The sequence below is a fragment of the Mustela lutreola genome, chromosome 1, assembly GCF_030435805.1.
Source record: "Mustela lutreola isolate mMusLut2 chromosome 1, mMusLut2.pri, whole genome shotgun sequence".
Lineage (NCBI taxonomy): Eukaryota > Metazoa > Chordata > Mammalia > Carnivora > Mustelidae > Mustela > Mustela lutreola.
This window is the reverse complement of record NC_081290.1, coordinates 186,484,821-186,512,800: the sequence shown is the minus strand read 5'-3', so window position 1 is coordinate 186,512,800 and position 27,980 is coordinate 186,484,821. Positions and strand designations below refer to the sequence as shown.

Below are 27,980 nucleotides of genomic sequence, written 5' to 3'. Positions count from 1 at the left end.
AAATTAAGGAGTCCATCCCATTTACAATTGCACCCAAAACTATAGGATACCTAGGAATAAACCTAACCAAAGAGGCACAGAATCTATACTCAGAAAACTATAAAGTACTCATGAAAGAAATTGAGGAAGACACAAAGAAATGGAAAAATGTTCCATGCTCCTGGATTGGAAGAATAAATATTGTGAGAATGTCTATGCTACCTAAAGCAATCTACACATTTAATGCAATTCCTATCAAAGTACCATCCATCTTTTTCAAAGAAATGGAACAAATAATTCTAAAATTTATATGGAACCAGAAAAGACCTCAAATAGCCAAAGGGATATTGAAAAAGAAAGCCAAAGTTGGTGGCATCACAATTCCGGATTTCAAGCTCTATTACAAAGCTGTCATCATCAAGACAGCATGGTACTGGCACAAAAACAGACACATAGATCAATGGAACAGAATAGAGAGCCCAGAAATAGCCCCTCAACTCTATGGTCAACTCATCTTCAACAAAGCAGGAAAGAATGTCCAATGGAAGAAAGAGTCTCTTCAATAAATGGTGTTGGGAAAATTGGACAGCCACATGCAGAAAAATGAAATTGGATCATTTCCTTACACCACACACAAAAATAGACTCAAAATGGATGAAGGACCTCAGTGTGCAAAAGGAATCCATCAAAATCCTTGAGGAGAACACAGGCAGCAACCTCTTCAACCTCAGCTGCAGCAATATCTTCCTAGGAACGTCGCCAAAGGCAAGGGAAGCAAGGGCAAAAATGAACTATTGGGATTTCATCAAGATCAAAAGCTTTTGCACAGCAAAGGAAACAGTTAACAAAATCAAAAGACAACTGACAGAATGGGAGAAGATATTTGCAAATGACATATCAGATAAAGGACTAGTGTCCAAAATCTATAAAGAACTTAGCAAACTCAACACCCAAAGAACAAATAATCCAATCAAGAAATGGGTAGAGGACATGAACAGACATTTCTGCAAAGAAGACATCAGATGGCCAACAGACACATGAAAAAGTGCTCCATATCACTCGGCATCAGGGAAATACAAATCAAAACCACAATGAGATATCACCTCACACCAGTCAGAATGGCTAAAATGAAGTCAGGAAATGACAGATGCTGGTGAGGATGTGGAGAAAGGGGAACTCTCCTACACTGTTGGTGGGAATGCAAGCTGGTGCAACCACTCTGGAAAACAGCATGGAGGTTCCTCAAAATGTTGAAAATAGAACTGCCCTATGACCCAGCAATTGCACTATTGGGTATTTACCCTAAAGATACAAACGTAGTAATCCAAAGGGGCACGTGCACCCGAATGTTTATAGCAGCAATGTCCACAATAGCCAAACTATGGCAAGAACCTAGATGTCCATCAACAGATGAATGGATCAAGAAGATGTGGTATATATACACAATGGAATACTATGCAGCCATCAAAAGAAATGAAATCTTGCCATTTGCGACAACATGGATGGAACTAGAGCGTATCATGCTTAGTGAAATAAGTCAAGCAGAGAAAGACAACTATCATATGATCTCCCTGATATGACGAAGTGGTGATGCAACATCGGGGCTTAAGTGGGTAGGAGAAGAATCAATGAAACAAGATGGGATTGGGAGGGAGACAAACCATAAGTGACTCTTAATCTCACAAAACAAACTGAGGGTTGCTGGGGGGAGGGGGGTTGGGAGAAGGGGGGTGGGGTTATGGACATTGGGGAGGGTATGTGCTTTGGTGAGTGCTGTGAAGTGTGTAAACCTGGCGATTCACAGACCTGTACCCCTGGGGATAAAAATATATGTTTATAAAAAATTAAAAAAATAAAAAAAAGAAAGCCACATATTTGACCTGTTAAAACCCAAGTAAAGTAGTTATTGTGACTTTTGGAAATGTTACCATTAATAAATTGAGGTACTTTATGTCTTAAAAAAAAAAAAAAGAATGTAAGGTAATGAATTTGTATCTATTTAACCTACTTTTTGTGGTATGCTATTACAACAGGGATAGGAAACAAAAACACCTAACAGTCTCAAATGCTGAGTAATTAAAATTGTGATCTTCTGAGAGGAAGAGAAGGGGAAAACACGTGTGTATATAGGGGTGGGAAGTCAGGTAAGAAATAAATGCTAATCTTCCTAAATAATAAGGCAATGAATAATGTCTAAAATGAAAATATCAAAAATAGCCAATAGAATTAGAAAGCAGAACTTGAATGAGGAGTAAGGATGTGGGAGCTCACTCTTATTCATTTTAAGTTTGTGGTGCGATAGGTCATTAATCTATGTAGAGATATTGATTAAAAATTAAAACTAAATCAAAAGGTTACCATCTTCATACTCTGACCGAATTATAAGAGGATATATACTCCAATAGGGGAAAGAAATGAATTCAGACTAAAAACTGGTCATAAGAAGCAAGGGTGGATTTCCTCTATCCCACTTCTCCATCTCCCGAGAGGGGGAAATCAGAGGGGGAGCCAAACCATGAGAGACTGTGGACTCTGAGAAACAAACTGAGGGTTTTAGCGGGGAGTGCAGGGGGGTGGAGTGGAGGGATAGGCGAGCCTGGTGGTGGGTATTAAGGAGGGGCATGGAGCCCTGGGTGTGGTGCATAAACAGTGAATTTTGAAACACTGAAGAGAAATAAAATAAAATGGAAAAAAGAAAAAAGAAAAGAAGCAAGGGTAGATAAAGGTGCTAAAAAACCCTAAATGGAAAAGAGTTCATAATCTGACACCCAGGTGATCTCAATCGACATGATGATGGCAAAGAAAGCAGAAATAAATTCTAAACTTCTTGGCGTGTTTGTTTTGGTTTTGGTAAGCAGTAGATACTGATGAACCAGGCCTCAGGGACAATATCAACATGTCTGCTGTATATGGAATTGGTATCTGTCAAAAGCTCAGAAATCGTTCGGAAGAACCATGAACACTGAAGCGGTAATCAGTAAACATTTATTGTGCACACGCCAGCAAAAAGTCTGTTTGCGAACCCGGAACCCTCAAACCAAACATGGAAGGAGGCTCAGGGGTATATTGTTAGAAAGCAGGTTATATGGTAAGGAGATAATGACTGCTTATTTTTCAATGTGATTGGTTAGAATATTATACTTTTTTTTCCCACTGATTGAGAAATGGTTAGTGGTTACTTTCTATCAACCATGGGAACCGCTCATTTTGCTGATGATTTCCAGAGGCATGAATAAGAAATAACCCAGGTCTAGTTTGTCTTGCAAAATAAGCTCAATTATGTTTTGCTTGTAAAACTAAACTGGTTTGGTCTGTTTGGGGAATTTTCAGGGCTGGTCTCCACTTGTGTCTGATTTTTAACAGTTCCCGTACTCTTGGTCCTACCCTTGTATGCTGAGAATATGACCAACCAGGAGAGCGTTATTCTCAACGTCCACCCATCAGTCAGGCTGAAGAATCACATGGGCAGTGTTTCCACCAGTCGATTCACCGGGCTGGAGGGCCATGTAGCCGTGGTCCTCATCATTTATGTGGTTATTGTCAATTTCATTCAGGTGCCTAATCTCAGTGGATACCCTTTAGCCTGTGAGTGCCGGCTGATGGGCATTTAAAACCCTCGAGATTATATACCGTACTAGAGAAGTTAATATGAGGACTTCAGGAGACTAGCTAAGGATTTGAAAAATTGTCCAGAGCAGCGACCCCTAGGAATCAAGACTTTAAACAACTCAATAATTCAAATGGGTTATTACCAGAATTGGGTCTTACCCTTAGTTTTAGATTATGTGCAGTTGGGTTTCAAATCTTTAAGTTATTTACATAATCATAATGTGCTGTATAGCAAACACATATGCTTATGAACACTTGGGACAGGCCACGAGGATGTTTTTTTTTCAGAAGGCCGTGTTGATGGGAACTTTCACCTGAACTAGGGCTCTTTAGGACCCGAACCATCAGGTAACTTGATGAGGCATTTCTACAGGAACAAAAGTAAACAAAGGTTCATTGTTCCGGCAAATTATAAATTCAGTTTCTAAGCTTGGAGTGCATTCAGTTGGGAAGATTTCTGGATTGGAGCTGGAAGCACTTCCAGAGGATGGAGTGAGCATGGCCGCTCCAGTCCGATGGGTTTTCCTGGATGGCAGCGGGGTGGTCTTTGTCGTCAAGTATCCTGTTGCTTTTTCTTGAGTGGCCCATACAGCAACAGGCCTGAAGGTTGTCCACTTGTGATCTGTGGTAGGTGGTGGTCTTTCTGAAGTTTAGAAGTAGGTAACACCTCAAAGATGATTACCAGACCTGGAATCGGGTCACGGATACACCATCATGGATACACCATAGTTATCTGTCTTAACAACTTTTTAAGTCCCTTATATTAAATGTGATGAAACTAATTTGATTATAAAAGCATTCTTAGCCTTGATTATTTACATAATTGTGGTAAGACTAGTAATCTGTGCATATTCTCAAATAGGACACTTCCATCAACACTTGGATAATATCTATGGGGCTTTATTGGCTCTATAAAGTTGGGTCTTTAAAATTGTTTGGTAATAAGGAATCTCAAATTATACCTTTAAAGTCTCTCTAGGCTAATAAACCAAGCTCCAGACTTGTCCCAACGGTGCCCTGTTACACGGAGAACTGATACTTACTAAACTTAAATAAATATATACAGTGTCATGAAAAAAAGGATATTAAGTATTTGGGGATGCCAGTGTGGCTCAGTCGGTTGAGCATCTGCCTTTGGCTCAGGTTATGATCCTGGGGTCCTGGGATCGAGCCCCAAGTTGTGCTTCCTGCTTTCAGCAGGGAATCTGTCTCTCCCTCTGCCCCTTCCTCTCACTTTTGCTCACTTGCTTGCTCTCTGTTTCTCTCAAATAAAATCTTAAAAAAAGTTAAATTTCTGAATTTTGGGAGGATCAGGTAAAGAGAAACTAAATGCTTCCACTTTTGTTGTAAAAATATACTTCACATACACACACTGTGTGTGTGTGTGTGTGTGTGTGTGTGTGTGTGTGTGTGTGTATCACCAAATAGCTATAAGTTTAAGAGAGAAAAGGATGCCTGGCTGGCTTGGTCAGAAGAGCATGCAACATTTGATCCCAGGGTCATGAGTTTGAGCCCAACATAGGATGTAGAGAGAACGTAAGCAAAAAAAATCATTTTAGTTTTTTATTATTTAAGTATGGAAGAGAAAAGGGAGTCCTTAATTACAGTTCTAGAAATTCTTATCTGGTCTAGTGGTATGATCTTAAGTTATTGGAAACCTGTACTTGGTAGAGCCCTTCTCATGAATCCCTTTAGAGATCAAGAAACATTTTTGCAAAAGCATCAGAATAGAACGACTGTCTGTGAGTAACAACAGAAGGCTTGAACATAGCCACAGTGAAAGATCTGGGGAGGGTTCCCATATGTACATTGAAATGATGCAATTGACAAGTTTGATTATTTTTGTGATAAACAATATCCTAAGATAATAGTTAAAATTATGACTGACAGTACTATACCAGGACATGTCAGATTTGGGGGAATTTCCTGTAATTTCTCAATTTTAAGGTCCTATAACTCCCAGAAATATGATCTGAAATGTTAAATATTTTATTTCATGATGTTTCCCATACAACTTAATAGATCAAATAAGTCTAAATGAATGAACATTTCTTCTTTTTCTTACTTTAGAATTTGGTTTGGAGAAGTTGTTATAAATATCAAAATACTGGGATGCCTGTGTGGCTCAGTCAGTTGGGCGTCTGCCTTTGGCTCGGGTCATGATCCTGGTGTCCTGGGATCGAGTCCCGCATTGGGCTCCCAGCTCAGTGGGGAGTCTGCTTCTCCCTCTCACTCTCCCTTTGTGTTCTCTCTCTTTCAAATAAATTAAATTTTTTTAAAATGTCAAAATACTAAAAACAATTAATCAAATTGGATCATGGGTCTCTGTGAAACAATTCTTAGTTATCTATTCAGCCGAAGTGGCCATTAAGATTTCAAAAGCAAATACAGAAAGTTACATAGTTTAAAAAAAAGAACAACTTTGTTCTTTTAATATATAAGTAAAATAAAGCCTATTCAGATAAACTAAGCCAAGAGCACTTGTCAATGGATATGCACTTCAAGAAACACTTGTGATTTAACAAGCCTCCCTGGTGATTCTGTTCCATATTACATTTTGAAAATCACAGATCTAAAACAGGAATTTGGCCCCTCCTACAAGGGGAACCTCAATCTTTGCCATCGTCTCTAAGGTCTAGGATTGCATGACTTAATAACCTATAATAGGGACTGTGGGTGGCTGAGCTACACCTCAGAAGTGTTCATGTGGACACTCTCTGCTCTCTGGGACAGGCAGTGCTGTATGTGACTCCAGGGTCAAAGGGTAGCATAGAGTGTAGAGTGAGTATTCTCTGACATTTACCAGAAATCTAGTGCTGTCATGGCACCCTGAGCACCACTGGCTTTGTTAACATGAAGAGGCAACAGTGTCTGAAGGCAGTGTTACCTACAGGATAAAATAAAGCCATGGAAGCCACAGGGATATTCCTTCAAGTAGCTTTGCAGTCATGGGTTGATCAGCAAACATACAACCAAAGCAGAGAGGAGTGTCAAGAAGCAAACAAAATACAGCCAACGGACTGATTCACAGGCATACAGGAGGGACCCATTTGGGGATGATGAGAAATCAGTAGGACCTCTTTTGGGGTGGGAGTGGGGATTGGGAGGAGGACGTATAGTGAAGTACTGTGAACTCCTTGCTTGAGCTAGTGGAAGGTTCACGGTCACTTAAAATATGTCAGTAGGGTAAACAACTGTCTTCATTTGGTGCGGCCAGGTCATAGTTGGGCTTCAAAGGCCTGTATGCAGTGAAGGACTGGTCAAGTGTAGGAAAAAGGTGGTGGAAAAAGAATGCCAAAGGTGACCGTTCCTCTCGAAAGTCAGCGTTGACATGCCATTGGCTAGGACATGGTTCCTTATGGGGTGGAGGTGTGTGTAATGTTCCCGATGTCTGTTTCTTGATGCTCCATGGCCTCAGTCTGGTGGGATAAAGGCAAAGAGACTTCTGCTCCATAGTTCACTCATGGGTCAGGGAGGAGAATCTAATTGGAGTGTGGGCTTTCACTGGCAGCCAGAGAGGGAGTATGGTGTTGTAGTTAGGATCTGGTTTAGGAATCAATACAGATAGGAATTTACCCTTCCTGTGACCTTGAGTGTTTCACTTCCCTTTGAACTGCAGGTTCCTCATCTGCCAGGTGGAGATAATCTTCACCTTCACCTATAGGATATGATCATTGCTATTGTTCTGTCCAACCAGTTTGACATTTCATTTTTTTTTTAAGAGGAAATTTAGGAAGATTCTTAGTTTCTAATTTTTCTCCTCTACAGAAAGCATTGTTGATAAATGCTGAGCTGTAAAGAAAGGACAGCTGGGTAAAATTTGGAATGTCAGCCAGAAGTTTCTGAGCACAAAAGATCTAGTGAAGAGTGTGAGTGCCAAGGGGGGTCCTAGTGCTTGTGTTTTGGCATAACGTTCCCTGTGATATCTACCTATCATAAGGCTCATGCTATCTATTTTACATTTGGAGGAAAAGCCTGCATTATTTTCTATATTGATGTTTGTACTTGTTGCTTGGATCATTTTTGTGACAAACACCCCCCCCCCAAAGACTTTGTAAAGCTAGGAAGTGTCTGCTCACTCCCTATATTAGGTAAGAGTGTTGTTTCATGAAAAGTCATCTCTTTATAAAGATAACTCACATTTGGGGATACAGCTGGTGCATGCTCAGAGGAATTCGTAAGTGCACACAAATATAAATCCCATCCTGAGGATCTTTCCTTCTGAATGCCCCACAGAATTTTGCCATATGGTGTAACCTTGGGTTTTTCTCTCTCTTCTTGCCCAAATGTATCATTTATTACTGTGGGTTTTTTTTTTTTTAAGCACTTCTAAAATTCTGTGCTTTCTACACTTGGGATTTCAAAATCAGTAATTCTTCCCTTTCTGTCTCCTGTTTTCCATGTCTTTCTCTCTTTCCCTCCCTCCCTCCTTTCTTAACCTCTTTCTTCCCTTTTCTCCTTGCAGTTTTTCCGTAAATTGAAAACCTTCTGTAAAGGTTAGGGGATAATGGATCAAACACCCATGTCGCCATTGCCCAGCTTAAAAGTAAAAATTAAAAATATACCATCTCTGGTCCAGCTACCCTTCTCTCTCACAGCCAAAGGCATTCACAAAATTTGACATTCATCATTCCTGCGATGATGCTAGAATTTGACTGCATAGCTATGCAGCCTTATACATATAGGTACTCTGCTATCAGTTTAAAAACTTTATATACATATATGGTTTCTACCCTGCAACTTCCTTTTGTTTTATTCTTTTTTTTTTTTTTTTTTTTTTTGGTTCAAAATTTTGTTGGAAATACAGTTTTCAATTTATTGTTTGCCAAACAGATATTTTAAAAATCAGGACACCTTCCCTATCAATTAGAAATCTCAAGAATCCTTTGTTAAATTATATACCCTCTATGTAAGGTACCACATTGGTTTTCCTCTCCTGTTTTGCCTTGGACTGCTAGAGATGTCCTTGCCAGCTGAGAATAGGGTGTGGTCCAGCACTGCCTACACGTGTCTCTGTTCATCTCTTTCATAGCATGTTGGGGATTGGGGATTGCACATCCTTCTGAGGCTAGAACAGTAGGTAAGAAAGCAGGACAACAGCTCATGGGCCTTGGAGTTAACCCTCAAGTTAACCTTTTGTCTTTATGCAGACCATGGTTTCACTGTCTCTTTGGGAAAAACATTTCTCCACCACTCAGAACACTGACTTGTAGAATCTACGTTGTCCCCTCTGACAAAGGCTCTGGGTCTGTCTTCACAAGTTCCGTAGTAGCACCCCCATAAATAGCGTCAAACAGAACTCACTAAACTATACAGAAAAAATAGCTTAAAGAGAAGCCTTGCTGGTAAATATGAGAATACGAACAGGCCAAGTGTATAAAGAAAAGATTAAAAGCAATTTTTTTTCTTTCCACTTCCCTCCTTCTCTGTTGTGTGTGTGTGTGTGTGTGTGAGTGTTTTATTCAAATACAGTTGACATGCCATATTATATTAGTTTCAATTGTATAACATAGCAATTCAACACTTACATACATTACAAAATGATCACCATAGTAAGTCTAGTTATTACCTGTCATTGAGCATACAAAGTTATATATTGTTGAACTATATTCTCTATACATCCTGTGACTTATACGTGAAAGTTTGTATCTCTTTATCGCCTCATCTCCTTTAGTGATTTCACCCATCTTCTCCTCTCCCTTTGCTTTGACAAAGACCAGTTCTCTGCATTTGAGTCTATTTCTATTTCGTTCATTTTTTTTTAAGATTCTACATGTAAGTGGAATCACATAATATTTGTCTTCCTCTGACTTATTTCTCTTAGCATAATGCTCCCTAAATGCATCCATATTATTGTAAATGGTAATAAAATTTTTATGGCTGAGTAATATTCCTTTGACTATATATACCACATCTTCTTTATCTTACCATTCATTGATGAACACTTGGGTTGATTTCATATCTTAGCTATTGTAAACAATGCTGCAATGAACATAGGAGGGCATATTTCTTTTTAAGTTATTGTTTTTGTTTTCTTGGAATAAATACCCAGGAGTAGAATTTATGGATTGTACGGTAGTATTGTTTTTAATTTTTTGAGAAACCTCCATACTGTTTTCCATAGTGGCTATACCAATGTGTATTCCTGCCCACGGTTGACGAAGGTTCCCCTGACTCCTTCATCTTCAACAAAACATTTCTTGTCATTTTGATACTAGCCATTCTGACAGGTGTGGTTTTAATTAGCACTTTACACATTATTTTACTGTATTTTGCTGATCTCCCTGTGGTTTTGATTTGCATTTTACTGATTATTCGTGCTGTTGAATATCTTTTCATTTGTCTGTCGACTGTATGTCTTCTGGGGAAAAATGTCTATTCAGGTCATCTGTCCATTCTTTAATCAGCTTGTTTTTTGGGTGTTGATTTATAGGATTTCTTTATACAGTTTATCTTTGAACAATGTGTGTGGGTAGGGGCCCCAATCCTCCACGCAGTCAAATCAGTATATGAAATTTGGTGCCCTCCAGAACTTTACTACCAGCCCACTGTTGACTATAAGTCTTACCAGTAACAGTTAACATATCTTGTATGTGTATAATATACTGTATTCCTATACTAAACTAGAGAAAAGGAAATGTTATTAAGAAAATCATAAGAAGAAAACAGGACTGGATGTATTATAAAAATCCATGTATAAGTGGACTTGTGTTACTCAAACCCATGTTCCAAGGTCAACTGCATATTAACCCCTTACTGGATATATGATTTGTAAGTATCTTCTCCCTTTCAGTAGGCTGCCTTTCCATTTTGTTGATGGCTTCTTTCACTCTGCAAAAGCTTTTTAGTTTGATGTAGTTTCAATTGCTTTTCCTTTTGTTGCTCTTGCCTGAGGGGATTAATCTGGGGAAAACAAAACAAAACAAAAACCAAAGTGCTAAGATGGATGTCAAAGAGTTTCCTACCTATGGTGGTTTTTTGTGGGGGTTTTTTTTTAAGAGTTTTATGGCTTCATGTTTTCTGCCCATTTCTTGACTGGATTATTTGTTTTTTGGGTGTTGAGTTTGATAAGTTCTTTGCAGGTCTTGGATACCAACCTTTTATCTGTTGTGTCATTTGCAAATATATTCTCCCGTCTGTAGGTTGCCTTTTAGTTTTGTTGACTGTTTCCTTTGCTGTGCAGAAGCTTTTTATCTTGATGAAATCCCAGAAGTTCATTTTCACTTTTGTTTCCCTTGCCTTTAGAGATGTGCCTTGAAAGAAGTTCCTGTGTCTAGGTGAGGAGGTTACTGCCTATGTTCTCCTCTAGGATTTTGATGAATTCCTATCTCACATTGAGGTCTTTCATTCATTTTGAGTCAATTTTTGTGTGTAGTGGAAGAGAATGGTCCAGTTTCATCCTTCTGCAAGTGGCTGTCCAATTTTCCTAACACCATTTATTAAAGAGACTGTCTTTTTTTCCATTGAATATTCTTTACTGTTTTGTCAGAGATTAGTTGCCCATAGAGTTGAGGATTCATTTCTGGGCTCTCTATTATGTTGCATTGGTCTATGTGTCTGTTTTCGTGCCAGTACCATCCTGTCTTGGTGATCACGACTTTGTATTACAGCTACAAGTCAGGCACTGTGATGTCCCCAAGTTTGGTATTCTATTTCAACATTCCCCTGGCTATTCGGGGTCTTTTCTTGTTCCACACAAATTTTAGGATTGTTTACTCCAGCTCTGTGAAAAAGGTAAATGGTCTTTTGATAGGGAATGCATTGCATTGCATGTGTAGATTGCTCTGGGAAGTGTAGATATTTTCACATTTATTCTTCCAATCCATGAGCATGGAAAGTTTTTTTTTTTTTTTATCTCTTTCTTTGCATCTTCCTTAATTTCTTTCATAAGTGTCCTGCAGCTTTTCAAGTATAGATCCTTTACTACTTTGGTTAGATTTATTCCTAAGTATCTTGTGGTTTTTGATGCTGTTGTAAATGGGATCAATTTCTTAATTCCTCTTTCTTCAGTCACTTCTCCAAAGAAGACATACAAATGGCCAACAGACACATGGTATATGTTCCACATCACTTTCCATCAGAGAAATACAAATCAAAACCACAATGAGATACTGCCTTATGCCAGTTAGAATGACTAAAATTAACAAGACAGGGAACAACAAATGTTGGCAAGGATGTGGAGAAGGGGAAGCCCTCTCACACAGTTGCTGACAGTACAGCCACTCTGGAAAACAGTGTGGAGTTTCCTCAAGACGTCAAAAATAGATCTACCCTATGTCCCAGAAATTGCACCACTGGTTATTTACCCTAATGATACCAGTGTAGTGGAAAGAAAGGGCACCTGTGCCCCTACATTCATAACAGCAATGCCCACAATAACCAAACTGTGGAAGGAGCAGAGATGTTCTTCAACAGATAAATGGATAAAGAAGATGTGGTTCATTTATACAATGGAGTATTATTCAGGCATCAGAAAGGGTGCATACCTTTCAATTACATTGACATGGATGGAATAGAAGGTATTATGCTGAGCGAAGTAAGTCAATCAGAGAAAGACAATTATCGTATGGCTTCACTCATATGTGGAACACAAGAAATAGTGCAGAGGATCATAAGGGAAGGGAGGGAAAACTGAATGGGAAGAAATCAGGAAGATCAACCATGAGAGACTCTTGACTTCAGGGAAACAGGGTTGTAGAAAGGGAGGTGGGTGGGGGATGGGTAATTGGGTGATGAGCTTTAAGGAGGGCACATGATGTGATGAGCACTGGGTGTTATACACAACTAGTGAATCCTTGAACACTACATCAAAAACAAATTATGTACTGTATGTTGGCTAATTGAATTTAAATTTTAAAAGTTTTATGGTGTCAGGTCTCACATTTAGGTATTTAATCCATTTTGAGTTTATTTTCTGTAGGGTATAAGAAAGTGATCCAGTTTCATTCTTCTGCATCTGGCTGTCCACCTTTCTCAGCATGACTTATTGAAGAGACTTTTATTTGCCCCATCATGTATTCTTGCCTCCTTAGTTGTAAATTAATTGACCATATAAGTGTGGGGTTATTTCTGGGCTCTCTATCCTGTTACATTGACCTATATGTTTATTTTTGTGCCAGTGCCATACTGCTTTGATTACTATAGATTTGTAGAAGAGTTTAAAATCTTGGAGTGTGATACTCCCAATTTTAAGATTGCTTTAACTAGGGTCTCTTGTGTTTCCATACAAATTCTAGGATCATTCGGTCTAGTTCTGTTAAAGCGCGTGTGCGCGCGCACAGACACACACACACACACACAAACACAATATTTGTCTTCTGATAGGGATTGCATTGAATCTGTATATTGCTATAGGTCTTGTGGCTATTTTTAATAATATTCTTCCAGTCCATGGTCATGGTATATCCTTCCATTTATTTGTATCCTTTTCCATTTCCTTCATAAATGTCTTAGTTTTCACGGTACAGCTCTTTTACTTCCTCGGTTAAATTGATTATTGATTTCCAGATTTTTTTTTTTTTGGATGTAATTGTAAAGGGGATTATTGCCTTAATTTCCCTTTCTGGTAGTTTCTTATGAATATATAGAAACAAATTTCTGTATATTTGGTATCCTGCAACTTTCCTGAGTTCATTTATTATTTCTAACAGTCTTTTGGTGAAATCTTCAGGGTTTTCTAGATCTCCTCCTCTTTCATGCTCTCTCGCTTTTTCACTTCTCTCCCTCCACGTTACTCACATTCCAAGTTAAACTTATTTTACTCCCTCTATTCTCTTTTTTGGTTTACATTCTTCTTTCCACTTGTGTCCCCCATCCTAACTCTGATAGTTAATACCATACAATCATTAAAGGCGTGAGCTCTAGAATCAGACCTGGTTCCAGTCCTGGTCCAGCCACTGATAACTGGTGTGACTGACCTTGGTGTGATGTTTGGCAGATTATTTAACCTCTCTCTGTCCCAGCTTTCTCCTCTGTAAAATGGGATGATTTTAGTGTCTTCCTCAGGGGTTATGGGAAGTCCAAGAAAAATACCAATATTAAAAACCTGTTTCGGGTGACTGATGCCTAGTCCCCTCTACAAAACTATTAAATATCATCATCTACTCTATTTTTTCATTCTTTTCTTTCTCTTGTCAGCTTATTTTCAGTTTTTATGCACCTCACTTCAATCCCTTAAGTTCTTTTGTGGGTACATTCAGGCTGTCTTTTTCTAACCATGGGTATCTAGAAATGGGTTGTAATCTAGACAAGAGGAGCATCAGGATAGTTAGGAACCCACCAGGGGAGATAATGCAGAGACAAGGTGTGTGATTTGCACAGAACACTAAGGTATGTTCCTTATCATTCCATTGTTGTTCTGCTGTAAGGATCATTTGTTATACTCTGAAGCACAGAGTCTTGATAACTGATTTAGGAATTTTAAAGAAATTTAATGAATAAGCTAAACCAGATGATTTCACGTGAACATTGCTGCCAGGTCCTACTTCTGTGTACTCACAATAATCAACCTTAAAGGAGTCCCATTGGAACTGAGAGAATATTCCAGGGACAGGAGAACATATGGTGGGTCATTTTCTAAAGGCCAAGACCTAAAGGAAGGTAGTTCCAGAAAGGTGACCAATTTCAAGAATGGAACTCACCTTGTCAAGCATTCCTTACTCTGGGAAGGCCTGGTCATTGTGTTTCTTTTGTTACTCCACCCCTGGGGAACAAAGGGACTTCTGTTCTCTGGAGAATAAGAAACCCTTTGCCAGATCCTCTCAAAAATCCTGAGTATGACATTCATACAGAATGATGAGCTTAACTGTGCCCCAACCTGGATGCATTAAAAACAGAAATATGGGAGTCGTACCTGTAAAGACACAGATGAAATTAATTTGAATTTTTAGCCCAACGTATTATCATTTTAACATAGAAAATTATTGAGGTAGCTTACATTTTGGAACTTTTTTTTATATTAATTCTTTCAAATCTGGTAGCATTCTATGCTTACAGCATCTCACTTTGGGCCAGCCACATATCAAGTGCTTAATGGCCACATGTGGCTGGTAGCCTCTGGTTTGGACACTGTAGCTTCCGACCAAGAAGCCTTCTACTACACAAAACCTGCCATGTTCCTGACCTGTATGAAAGAACAGGAACAGCAAAGTGCCTTTTCTTAGTTTCAGAGGAAAAACATTTGCTTTACAGATAAATGGGGCTTCATCAAGAGATGCAGGAGACTGAGACTGGGGCCAGGTCAGACTCCCTCAGGTAGGTCTTCCCCTAGCTGTGTTCCTCCACTATTAACGTGGAGTTCAGCAGTCGGACCCATCAGCTCTGTGTCCTCCAGGTCAACTGACCTTGGGGAGTCTCTTTACAGGGAGCTATTCATTTACTTGCACTGTTCCAACCTCCTTTTCCTGAAAGGGTCTTTAAAAGGAGGACACCTGGAGGTGCAGCCTCCCTGGAAGACTAGTTAAATGGTTTTAAGGAGACTATTAAACTCTCAAATCCTGCTGATAGGTTAAAAAAAAAAAAAAAAAAAAAAAACCTGAGCCTGGATCATTGTGGAGGTCAGAGACTACCCCAACTGCACCCCAGCCCATGAGGTAGACCGAATCCACGTTCAGCTGTGTGTGAACTAGACACAAATGTCCATGGACCTAAGAGTCCCAGTACAAGAGACTTGAACTGGGTTTTAGGGAAGGAATTGTGTGAGAATGGGGCTGAGCAACTCTGGAAGTGTTAGGTGTGACAGCGAGGGCGGGGAATTGGGGCTCTGATCACCAGCTGGAGAACCTCACATGTTCAGTAATGTTTCAAAAAAACATTTGAGGTTTTTGAGAAAGGAATGGACCTTTACCTGTACCTTGCCTAGGAGGATGGGAAATGAGAGTGGACTCTGGTCGCCCATGGCCTAACTCATCTTTGGCATCTTAGGTAGCCTCTTGACCTTAAAAATTTGTCCTTTGCCTTATAGGGGTCAGATGTAGCACAGTCTGGCTTGAGAGTTGTCCCAGCTGAGCTTCCTCCCAGTCTGTCCTTTTTAATTGGGGTGTAGCCTCCTGTGTACTGATGAGAAGCACAAGGCTTCTAGCAGAACCTGGGGAGGGGGGTGGCATTAGAACCAGGGCCCAAGGCTGGACATCGTGGACTTCCCACTCAGACTCTACTTACCTTGAGAGGTTCCCAGCAGAAGAATGAGGTCAGGAAACTGCTTGAGAAAAGACACAAGATACTCATTGCCTTGAGCGCCCGCTCCCCACCCCCAAACCACCAGAAGCTCAGGGATGGTACCAGTTGCTTCTGCAGACCCTCTACCAATCCTGGGGAGGTGAAGGTTCTGTTGCTCTTAACTTTCCTTGCATGTATGGATCCAATGGCCCGATAGTCACTTCCATCTCTGATTCATAACAGAGACCTATAGTAAAAATAATGGGTAGGAGTCCACACTGAGAACTGTGGAGAGGAACAAAGTCACAACCAGACAGCTCACCCAGCCTCCAGGGGTCCACAGCACCCAGTCTTCTGCCAGACAAAGCCACTACTTCCCCATACCCTCCTGATCCAACACTGTGGTCTGATTTTTGGAAACTTTCAATAGTTCTCCTCCACTGTTGGTCCTCTTCCTTATTTCCTAAATTGTTATTCATTCTTTAAAACTGTTCTGTCATTTTGGGGGGACCAGGGAGGGAGGTCAAAGGAAGGATGAAATAGCAGTGGAGGAGTTTCATTGTTCTCACTGGCTGGCAGGAAAACCCTTACTACAGGCAGTTGGACATGAAATGTACAGTTGACCTTGAACAACATGGATTTGAACTGCACGTGTCCACTTATACACAGATTACTTTCCTGTAAATGCAGTAAAGTACCACAAAAGTATTTTCTCATATGATTTTCTTAACTTTTCCTTTCTCTAGCTCACTTTATTATAAGAACACAGTTTATAATGCATATATGACATATGTGTTCGCTGTCATTGGTGAGGCTTCCAGTCAACAAACTATTAAAGTGTTGGGGGCTTAGAAAGTTCTACATGGATTTTCAGCTATATGGGGGCCAGCGCCCCTGACCACTGCATTGTTCAAGAGTTAACTTTATTATCTAAAGTAATAAAAAGATGAACAGAAGCTCTATAAGGAACAAATTTCACAATGGTGGAGAGAAGCTGAAAGTGATCCAGATTTCTCCTCTTTCCCAATGGCTACTTAATGGATTCTAAGGTCTATATGATCAATAACCAGAACGATAAACTTGGATCCATGTTTTAACTACCTGATGACCCAAAGCAGAAATGGACCCCTCTTTGGAGGGACTGCTCAGGGCAAAGCACTTTCTAGGTCATACAATTCTATTGTACTTGGGCTTGCTTTAGCATATATATTCTTATCTAAGAATTAAAAAAAAAAACAATTTGTGACCTTCAGTTTTGTCAGATTCCTGAAGCCTGAACATTCCAGCTACACTAATGATTATAGGTAACTATAATCACAGCAGTTTCATTGGAAATTCTGCCAGATTTATACCCTTATTATGAATTTCAGCTGACCCAGAGAAAAGTAGCGATGTTGGATGTGACCTCTTGCATTTCCCCGTACCACAGGAATTGTGGGCACTCATTCTTCCTCACTTTTTATTTTGAACATTTTTAAACATTTCTGTAAGTGGGTAGAATGGAATAATGTAATGAATTCTCGGAAACTTATTATCTGGTTTTTAACAATGAATACCATTTTAATATATTTCTCCATCTATTTTGTTTTGTATTGGCTTAAGTATTTTAAAGTAAATGTCAGACAAATGACATTTTTACCTCCAAATATATATGTATGCCTCTTTTTTTAAAAATGGCATTTCTTACATAAGGACAAAGTCGTTATCATTTCTAAGAAGATTTACAATAATGCCTTAAGTTCCTCTAATACCCTATTCATTTACAAAATTCTCCAGTGGTCCCCAAAACCTCTTTTATCAAACTAGGGTCCACTAAATGATCACACATTCCAATAATTGGATATTCTACCTCTTAAGTCTCTCTTCTAAAAAGTTTTACTGAAGTATAATTGATGTATTGGACATATTTGATTTATACATTTTTGAGACTGGGCATGTGATAAACCTATAAAACCATTGTCACAATCAAGGGAGTAAATCCATCCATCACTTCAATGTTTCCTTGTGCCCTTTGCTTTTATTTTGTTAAGTTTTTTTTAATGTGTGTGGTGAGGAGACTCAACTTGACCTCTCTACAATTAAGGTGCATGATACAGTATTGCTTGTTAGAGACAGTGTTTTACAGCAGATCTCTAGAACTTACTCATCTTGCTTAACAAACTTTATATCCATGTGCAACTCCCCATTTTCCTTCCCCCCCAGCCCCTGGCAATCACCATTCTGTTTTTTAAATCTTAATCTAAAATGGTTATCTAAAACAACTTCCCTTTGTTCCTTGACCTTGACTTGTTAAAAAACAGTTAAAAAAATTTTTTTTTAAATTCTGTTCTGCAGAATATCCCATCTTCTGGATTTTTCTTGTGTTTTTACTTGAGGATAGCTGACACACAATGTTGCATTAGTTTCAGGTGTACAACATGATTGACCATATTTATACATTTTGCTGTGGCTACCACAAGCATAGTTGCAATCTGTCACCATACGATGCTATTACAATATCCATGACTATATTCCTTATGTTGTGGTTTTTCTTCTCGTGACTTATTCATTCCATATCTGGAAACCTGCATCTCCCCACCCCTGCTTTCCTCTGGCAACCAGCAGTTTGTTCTGTAGGCCTGAGTCTACTTTATGTTATTTGTTTTGTTTTGTTTTGTTTTTTGAGGGTTCTTTTAGATTCCACATATGAGTGAAATCACATGGTATTTGTCTTTCTCAATCTTATTTCACTGAATATCCTCTAGGTCAATCCCTCTTGTTGCAAATGGCAGAATTCATTCTTTTTTATGGCAATGTAATAGTTCATTGTGTGTGCGCGTGTGTGTACACCCATCTTCTTCATTCATCTATCTGTGGACTCTTACATTGCTTCTATATCTTGACTGTTTAATGCTGCAACAGACGTTAAGGATACATAACTTTTCCAAGTAGTGGTTTCATTTTCTTGGGGTAAATGCCTGGTAGTGACGTTATTGAATCCTATGGTATTTCTACTCTTAATCTTCAGAGGAACTTCTGTACTGTTTTGCATAGTTGTTGCCCCAGTGTATATTCCCACCAGTAGTGTATGACGGTTCCTCCCCCCCACCCCCCACAGCCTCTGGGTTTTTCTTATTGCTTCCTCATAGTGGTACTTAATTTGCTCCTTTATTCTGACAGGTTTCTTACAACCTGGAAATTTGGTCTGGAGATACTGTTAGATTCTGGTTCAACACTTGGACAAAAATTCTTCACATTGTATCCTATCAGAAGACCTATGGATTGTTCCCACTTTTAACAATGTGCAGGGGGTGTAGATGGGCGCAGGCTACATTCCCAATTGTTTAGCTGTACTTTGTCTTAGAGCCAGGAAGTCATTTGTAGGGTAACATTTGGGCATCTCGTGAGTAGCTTCAATTACTCTAGAATCTATGAATAACTATTACTTACATAAATGCATTAGGAGTTTAAAACATGGTGATTTTCGAATTCTACATTTATTAGCTGGAACAATTCTGTTAAGAACTTTCTTTCCTTCGTCAGGTCCTTTCATCTCTTTGGTTTCCTTGAAATACAGTTTACACAGGAAAAGCACGATGATTTATTTTGTCTTTCTTATCAACTTGTAGAGTAAACTAATTCTATCCTAGCTACCTCCAATGATGATAAATGAGATTTCCTCTCTATCCCTTTCTCTTTCCTCCTCCTTATCTTAAAGAATTTTATATATTCAACGCACCTCAAATAATTGTAGCTCTTTTCAGTGTGCAAATGCCCATATTTGACTGGTGAGAACCCCTCAAGTTCTTTTTCAGAGAAGATAAAACTCCATTTTTTTATAAAAAAAGAATTAAGTGTTACCTACAAAACTTTATTCATGGCCACCAGAAAGTCTGAAAAATAGGAGTGGTGAACTCAGAATTATCTTCCAAGGTAAAAGAAAAGTATGTGATATTAAGAGTAGAGGACTAGGAAGAAAGTGTAAGAAGTGTCAGACATTCCAGGGATGGAAAGGAGTTGGATGGAAGTAAATCAAAGAGCAAACACAAATAACTTCAGGACGATTTTTACGATGTCCATGAAATTTTAATGCAGTTGTTTTTAGGCTACATTTTGACATTTACACCTAATTCGTATATCCTTCTAACCAAAGGGAAGAGAAGAGACTGAGACAGACCAGCTTGATTCTTCTAAAAATGCTCAGGAATGTGCACAGCTGGTACCATGCCCCTCCATTGCCCACACCTCAACCAGAAGTCCCACTTCTGCCAGTTACCTTGTCCTTTATTATTTTTATTTTTTTATTATGTCCAGTTAGCCAGCATATGAGCCATCATTAATTTTTGATATAGAGTTCGATGATTCATTAGTTGCATATAACACTCAGTGCTCATCACCGTAGGTACCCCCCTTAATACCTATCACCCCGTTACCCCTCATCCCAACCCCCACCCCATCCTTCTGAGACCCTCGTTTGGTGCCCGGAGTCCATAATCTCCCTCTCTGATTTCTTACCATTCAGTTTTCCCTCCCTTCCTCTGTGGACCTCTGAGCTTTTCCTTACCTTGTCCTTCAACCCCATGGCTGACTCCAGAGTCCTTCCTTTATTTTGAAATGGCCTTCAGTGTCTTCTGTAATGTTTATTAATTATATCAGCAAGGACTTTTCCATTTCTTTAAAAGATTTTATTTATTTATTTGACAGAGAGAGAGAGATCACAAGTAGACAGAGAGGCATCCAGAGAGAGGGGGAAGCAGGCTCCCCATTGAGCAGAGAGCCCGATGCGGGGCTCGATCCCAGGACCCTGAGATCATGACCTGAGCCAAAGGCAGAGGCTTAACCCACTGAGCCACCCAGGCACCCTAGGACTTTTCTATTTTTAGACTAAAAATTCAAGGAATTCTGCTATATTCCCAGAATACTGTCCACTGTTTTACTAATGGAGCAGGGCAATTCCTCTAAGCCAAAGTCATTCAAAACATGAGGTATTCATACTCTTGACAATAGGGAACAGAGAGACTGTTGCTGGCCGGGAGCTGGGTGCGGGGATGGTATAACTGCGTGATGGGCATTCAGGAGGGCACATGATGTAAGGAGCACTGGGTATTATATGCAACTGATGAATCACTAAATTTTACCCCTGAAGCTAATAATACACTACATGTTAACTAACCTGAACTAAAAAGCAACAACAAAAAAATTAGGTATTTGTAGTGTCAGTTCGCTTTTCTTTTCTTTTCTTTTCTTTTTTTTTTTAATGTAGTGTAAGTGCCTGGCAAGCTTTAATCATCTAGACACCCACTTGGAAGGGAGCTATCCAATAAGCATATCACCAGCACATGCCTAGTTAAAGAGAAAGGCCACCTCCCCCAACTGAGGCTCCTTCGTTTTAGATATCTTAGATGATTTCACTAGTATTTTTTTTCTTCTCACACTTTTAATTCCTGCTTTTAGGCTTAAAATTCATCAATAAAGAGTGAGACTGCAAAATCCTAAGCCTCCACATTAGACCCCAATAAAAGCAGAACCTGGGGCACCTGGGTGGCTCAGTTAGTTAAGCGTCTGCCTTTGGCTCAGGTCATGATCCCATGGTCCTGGGATCAAGTCCTGCATCAGGCTCTCTGCTCAGCGGGAAGTCCGCTTCTCCCTCTCCCCTGCTTGTGTTCCCTCTCTCACTGTCTTTCTCTCTCTCTCTCTCTGTCAAACAAATAAATAAAATTTTTAATAAAAAAAAACAGAACCCTAGATCCATAGGTACAGTCTCTTTCTTCATAATCTTGCTCCGTGTCCCTGGGTGTATGTAATTTTCAGACCTCATCAGTAAAACCTTTATTTTTTTTTTAAGATTTTATTTATTTATTTGACAGAGAGAAATCACAAGTAGATGGAGAGGCAGGCAGAGAGAGAGAGAGAGGGAAGCAGGCTCCCTGCTGAGCAGAGAGCCCGATGCGGGACTCGATCCCAGGACCCTGAGATCATGACCTGAGCCGAAGGCAGTGGCTCAACCCACTGAGCCACCCAGGCGCCCTTTTATTTTTTTTCAAAGTTTCTTCATGGTTGTTGTTCAAGGGTGCCTTGCGATCATAACCACAAGGGCCAGTTCAACCACGACCTTGGTTATTGATAGGTTGAGACTAGCACAACATAGTGTTCTATGACAACCATTATCACTTAAGTTACATCTCAAAAGCAATAATGCCCAAATTGGAGCCAGAATCTAAATCTGATTACTGAATTATAAAACCAAAGCTTAATTGTAGGATTGAACAGCAAGTTTCCCATAGGAAAGTTAGTAAATATTAGTTAGTTAATAAAGTAGTAAAATATTTGGATTAAGCACTGGGAATGAGATTAAATTCAAAGGTGGGGTAAAGGCTTGCAATGATTGGCTTGCAATGATTGGAGAATAGTCATTTTTCACGTTAAGTAATCCATATCAATAAAGGCTAAAAGTTGAATGCTATCCCATAGCACCACCTCCAAAAAGGATAAAAGCGACCCAAGAAATAAAAATATTTGCATCAAACCTTACTATTTCATTTCTGCCTTAACCTATGTCTTACAAAAGATCTGAAACCTAAGAATTGAGCACAGTTACCTAGATGGGAAATGAGTAGACATGCCTGTGAGGTAGAGAACTTCTCAATCAAGAGTGGGCCAGAGGGACTTTGAATCTTTTGCTACTATAATTCAGACTTGGTTTGATTTTACTGTAGTCTTTGTTCCTTTAATCTGATGAGCACAAGGGAATAAAATAATAGAAATATTTGGCTACACTGAATTTGGTTTATTAAAACCATTAATAATGGTTCCACATTACAGTGGAACCATTCCTGTCGTAGCATACCTCCTTCCCTTGAAATGATCATCTGAACAACACTGAACAACACAACGTATCTTCTGTATGAGCAAGTGCTGGTTGTCGACTTTGATGAGTAACAGCTTACGTTGACCTTGCATTGTTCCAGAGTGATCTCACTAAGGACTTTAGATGAATCTTAGCAAGCAGATACGGCTAGTAGCCATCTCACAGATGGTGCAGCTAAGGTAGAGAAAGGTGACCTAAGTTGTCCAAGGACCCAGCGCTAGTCAGCAACCAAGCTGGGATTCAAAAACCAGGCTGTTCCGAGCTTAGTTTCTTAATCACTATTTGGCTATGATTGCAATCATCTCTTGGCAAATACATTCATCATTCATTCTGCCATCCAGTGGTTGTATGTTGAATGCTTCCTATATCCCACCCAATTGTGCTGGGCATTGTAGATAGAAAAATAAGACTAGAAACCTTCCCTGAAAGTGGAATCCAGCGAACATTTTCTCCTTAGAAATAGGATAACCCACTTAAGCGTTTAAGTTTGCCCTGTTCCGAAGTCCCCAGCCAACTCTCCCAGATCTCAGATTTTCTGGGGGCCACACAATTGTGGGGTGCTTATCTCCACAACAGGCCCTGAAGGAGGACCCACTGGACCCAATCAGTCCTGGTGGAGAGAAACATTTAGAAGGTGGAGGAGGGTTTCCAGGCCACTGCAAGGGAAGGAACACCCCAAACTGTGAGCTGGGTTTACTTGTACCTACCCTGACTCTTCCAGATCCTTCTCCCTGAGAGGCATATGGCCCATTTCTGATTTGCAAATGAGAAAACAATCTCATTGAAGTTAAGGGGCTTTTTGGAGGTCATCCAATTCGTGAAGTAGTAAAGATTCCATTTGAGGTTAAGAATTTTGAAGCAGGGGATGGTACTCTTCCCACTCTGGCAGGGGCCCCAAGCCTTCAGGGTTGGCTGGAATCCCTCCTGGGACCTGGAGAGGTCTGATTGTGTGCATCCCCTCCAACTCGGTGTCGGTGACACCACCCTTGCAGTTTGCAACCAGCCATGGAAGGGAGTTCTTACCCCCACAGAATGTGGCTGATGTTACAGATCAGGGCTTTTTTTTTTTTTTTTTTTTTTTTGGGTCCAAGTTGCTGGTGGTTGAACACTTACACGCACACCAGTGGGTTATGTTAATTGGAGAACAGGCATGAGACCTAGGCTAGAAAAGACTCTTAGCTGACGATGGCTAAGAGGAGGGCCAGCCAGGAAGTAACCAGGGCTCTAAACCAGAGGTCAGCAAATGGTTCTGTGAAGGGCCAGATGACAAATACCTTAGACTTTGATGGCCATATATTCTTCATTGTATTTTTCTTACAAACCTTTAAAAAGATAAAAAAAAAAAAAAAAAAAAAAACACCACATTCTTATCTCGCAGGTAATATACAAATGAGTGGCAGGCTGTGTTCAGCTGGTGGCTGACCCTTGCTATAAACTAGCACCAGATCTATGGAAATGCCAAACCTGTTTATTCCAATTATTCTTAGAGGGAGTGTCCTTTAGGATTGGAATTAACACTGCCATCATCTGTTTCAAGTACAGAACACTGAAAATGCTACCTGCCTACCCCCTAAAGGGGCCTCCTACTCACTGCCTTCTGAGTAGAGCCATCTCACAGACGGTGCAGCTAAGGTAGAAAAAGGTGACATAAGTTGTCCCTTAATCACAGAGCTTTTATTTGGCTTAGTGGGATATACAACTTTGGGTCCGAGCTAAATTGTTTAGGATAATTGGGGCAGCTTTGAATTTTCTCTGCTTTACCCCTTAATGGTCCTCTAATTACCTTCTCAATTATATGCTCCCCAAATAGTTAAAGAGCTGTTCATCATGAATAGCTAAAATGGTTATTTCTCTGCCTGCATCCTACTTTTCAGAAAGTACATATTCTAGATCTGTGATCTAGATAGTTCAGAGATGAGTAAAGTATACAAGAATCATACCCACCTATAGTCCAGAGCATTTTTGTTCCAACTACCAGCCTCCCTTCTTCCTGGATAACTGATATGTAGGAAAGGGAATGAACTTCTCTCGAGTAGCAGAATCCTTTTTTTTTTTTTTCTGCCCATGAAGTAGAGCAAAAAGAGGCATAGAAAACTTTCACTGGATTCAGGGTAGGGGAGGGGAGGGACAAGCTACCTGTTGTCAGGCCCACTGAGGCTGCTTTTCTTTGTCTGACAGCCTGACAAATCTTCCGGGAGAATTGTGTATATGTGCTGCCGAAGCGAGCACTTCCAGGAGAATTGTGAATTACCTATCTTGGAGTTGCTTCTCTCTACTTCTCCTAGGGTCCTGTGGTGAGAACATAGGGAAGAGGTTTATTATCTTTATTAAAAGATTTTACTTACTGGATAGAGCAAGAGAGTACAGGCGCAGGGGGAGTGGCAGAGGGAGGGGGAGGGGGAGAAGCAGGCTCCACACTGAGCAGGGAGCCTGATGCGGGACTGGATCCCAGGACCCTGGGATCACGACCTGAGCCAAAGGCCGTCACTTAACAGACTGAGCCACCCAGGCGCCCCAAGGCAACAGGTTTACGTGAACAGAGGAGGGATAGACAGGGCAAGTGTACATACATAATAAACTGTTTCACCTTGGGGAATGTGGTGGAGAGAGGATACCTCAGGGTAGCATTCTAAAATTGATCCTATTGCCGGGATAGATGTGGTAGAATTGTTGGAAGACTATTTAAAAATACAGATTCCTGGGTATTACTCAAAAAAAGTTGATTTTGTTGGTCAAAAGTTAGACCTGGCAAATCATGTCTTCTAAAGGCTTCACAGGTAACTTTACCCCCTCCTTTGGCTATTTTGAAGTGGGTTTCAATCACCTATTTTTGTTTCTGTATTTGTATTTTTTTAAGTCTTAACTGAATACAAAAGGAAAGGTATTATATTAAAACACATATATTAAAAGGTAATATTCAAGGTATATATATTAAATATATATACCTTTAATTAAATATATATATTAAATATATATATATGGAAAGGAAAGGTATTATTAAAAGAATTTATGTAATTGTCAGGCAAAATTGTGATTTTTCCCAAAGCTTCTCTATATTCTTAATAAAAATTACTTTCTCAAAGATGGTACATAAATCATAAAGTTGGTTTAGTCAGTTGATCTTTCTTTAAATTTTATCTTAATTCCAGTAGAGTTCACATACAGTGTTCTATCAGGTTCGGGGGTACAATACAGTGATTCAATAATTCCATATGTTACTCAGTGCACATCACAAGTGCACTCCTAATCCTTTCACCTGTTAAAGACCCCTGCTGTTGTCGTATTACTATCAATTACTTCCTTTATGTTTGTTATTCACTGCTTTACATATGGCTACTCCCACGTTGGGTACATAAATACTTCCAATTGCTATATCTTCTTATTGGATTGTTCCCTTTATGATTATGTAGTGTCCTGCCTTGTCTCTTAAAGTCTATTTTGTGCAATATTAGTATTGCTACCCTGGTTTTCTCTTCACTTCCATTTTCATGATAAATGCTTTTCCATCTCTTCACTTGCAATCTGCATGTGTCTTTAGGTCTGAAATAAGTCTCTTGCAGGCAGGCAGCATATAGAGGGGCCTTTAAAAAATTTATTTATTTATTTCTTATTTAATTATTTTTATTCACATATAATGTATCATTTGCCCCAGGGGTACAGGTCTGTGAATCATCAGGTTTACACATTGCACAGCACTCACCATAGCACATGCCCTCCCCAATGTCCCTAACCCAGCCACCCTGTCCCTACTCCCCCTCCCCCCAGCAACTCTCAGTTTGTTTTGTGAGATTGAGAGTCTCTTATGATTTGTCTCTCTCTGGATGGGTCTTTTTTTTATCTATTCTGTCACCCTATGTCTTTCGATTGAAGTATTTAGCCCATTTACATATCAAAAATATTGAAAAGTGTGTACCTATTACCATTTTTTACTTACTTTATGGTGATTTTGTAGTGCTTCTCTGTCCCTTTCTTCTCTTGCTCTCTTCTGTTTTTTGTCTTTCTGTAGTGAAATACTTGGATTTCTATTTTTTGCATACTATTACTGGTTTTTGTTTTGTGGTTACCATTAAGCTTATGTATAACCTCTTATGCAGATAGCAATCTAAATCAAGTTGCTAGTCACTTAAGTTTGAACCCATTCTAGGAGCACTAAATTTTTCCTACATTGGCACCTCCAACCACACACTTCAGTATATGATGTCCCATATTTTGTGAATCCCTTGACTAATTTTTACAGATACACTTAATTTTACTGATTTTGTGCTTACTGGTTTTCTTACTCCTGCTTATAGTCTTTACTTTACACTCAGAGTCCCATTTAACATTTCTTATAAGGCTTGCAGTGGTGAATTCCTTTAACTTCTGTTTGTCTGAGAACCTCTTTCTCTCTCCTATTCTGAATGGTAGCCTTGCTGGATAGAGTATTCTTGGTTGTAGATTTTGTCCTTTCAGCATTTTAAAATGTATCTTGCCACTTCTTTCTGGCCTCTAAAGGGTCTGCTAAAAATCAGCTGATAGCCTTATGTAATTTCCCTTGTATGTAACTTTTCTATTGCTGATTTTGAATTTCTCTCTTTACTGTCACTATTTTTTGCTTGTAGTTACTATGTGCCTTGGTGTGGACTTCCTTGGGTTGATTTTGTTGGGAGTCCTTTCTGCCTCTTGGACCTGGACTTTGTTTCCTTCTCCAGATTTGGGACATTTTCAGCTACTAGTTCTTCAAATCAATTTTCTGTCCCTTTTCTCTTTCTTCTGCTTCTGGGATCCCTATGATGCAAATGATGTTATTACACTGCTTTTGGTGTTACCAAGTTCCCTTAAGCTCTTTTCATTTTTTTTATTAATCATTTTTCTCTCTCTTCTTTAGCTTGATTACTTTCCATTACTCTGTCCTCTAGGTCACTGATTTGTTTTTCAGCTGCCTCTGATCTCCTATTGATTGCCTGAAGTGTACTTTCTATTTCAACCTTTGAGTTCTCTGGTTCTTCAAGTGTTCTCTTTGTGGAGGGTCTCACTGAGGTCTTCCATTCTTAAGTCCATTGAGTATCTTTGACCACTACTTTAAATTCTGTATCAGACACATTGCTTATTTCCATTTTGCTTAGCTATTGAGCTCTGATTTTTGTCCTGTTCTTCCATGTGGATGTATTTCTCTGTCTCCCCATTTTGTATGACTCTGTGTCTGTTTCTATATATTAGGAAAGTCAGCTATGTCTCCTGTTCTTGAAAATAGTGGCTTTATGAAAGGTGGTCTTGCAGTGCAATGCTCCCTGTTCACCAGACCCTGGCACGTCAGAGATGTCTTGTGTCTCCCCTGCTATTGTGGCTGGACTGAATTTGCCATCATTACAGTCATCTATAGTGGTTCTCTTTGCTTGTTGTGCACAGG

At 39.6% G+C, this 27,980-nt stretch overlaps 1 pseudogene; it reads right to left on the bottom strand.

Annotated features, from left to right (window-relative positions):
• Positions 1–3,932: 3,932 nt before the first annotated feature.
• LOC131829046 (NXPE family member 2-like) overlaps positions 3,933–27,980 on the bottom strand; it is a 53,361-nt pseudogene continuing 29,313 nt past the window's right edge.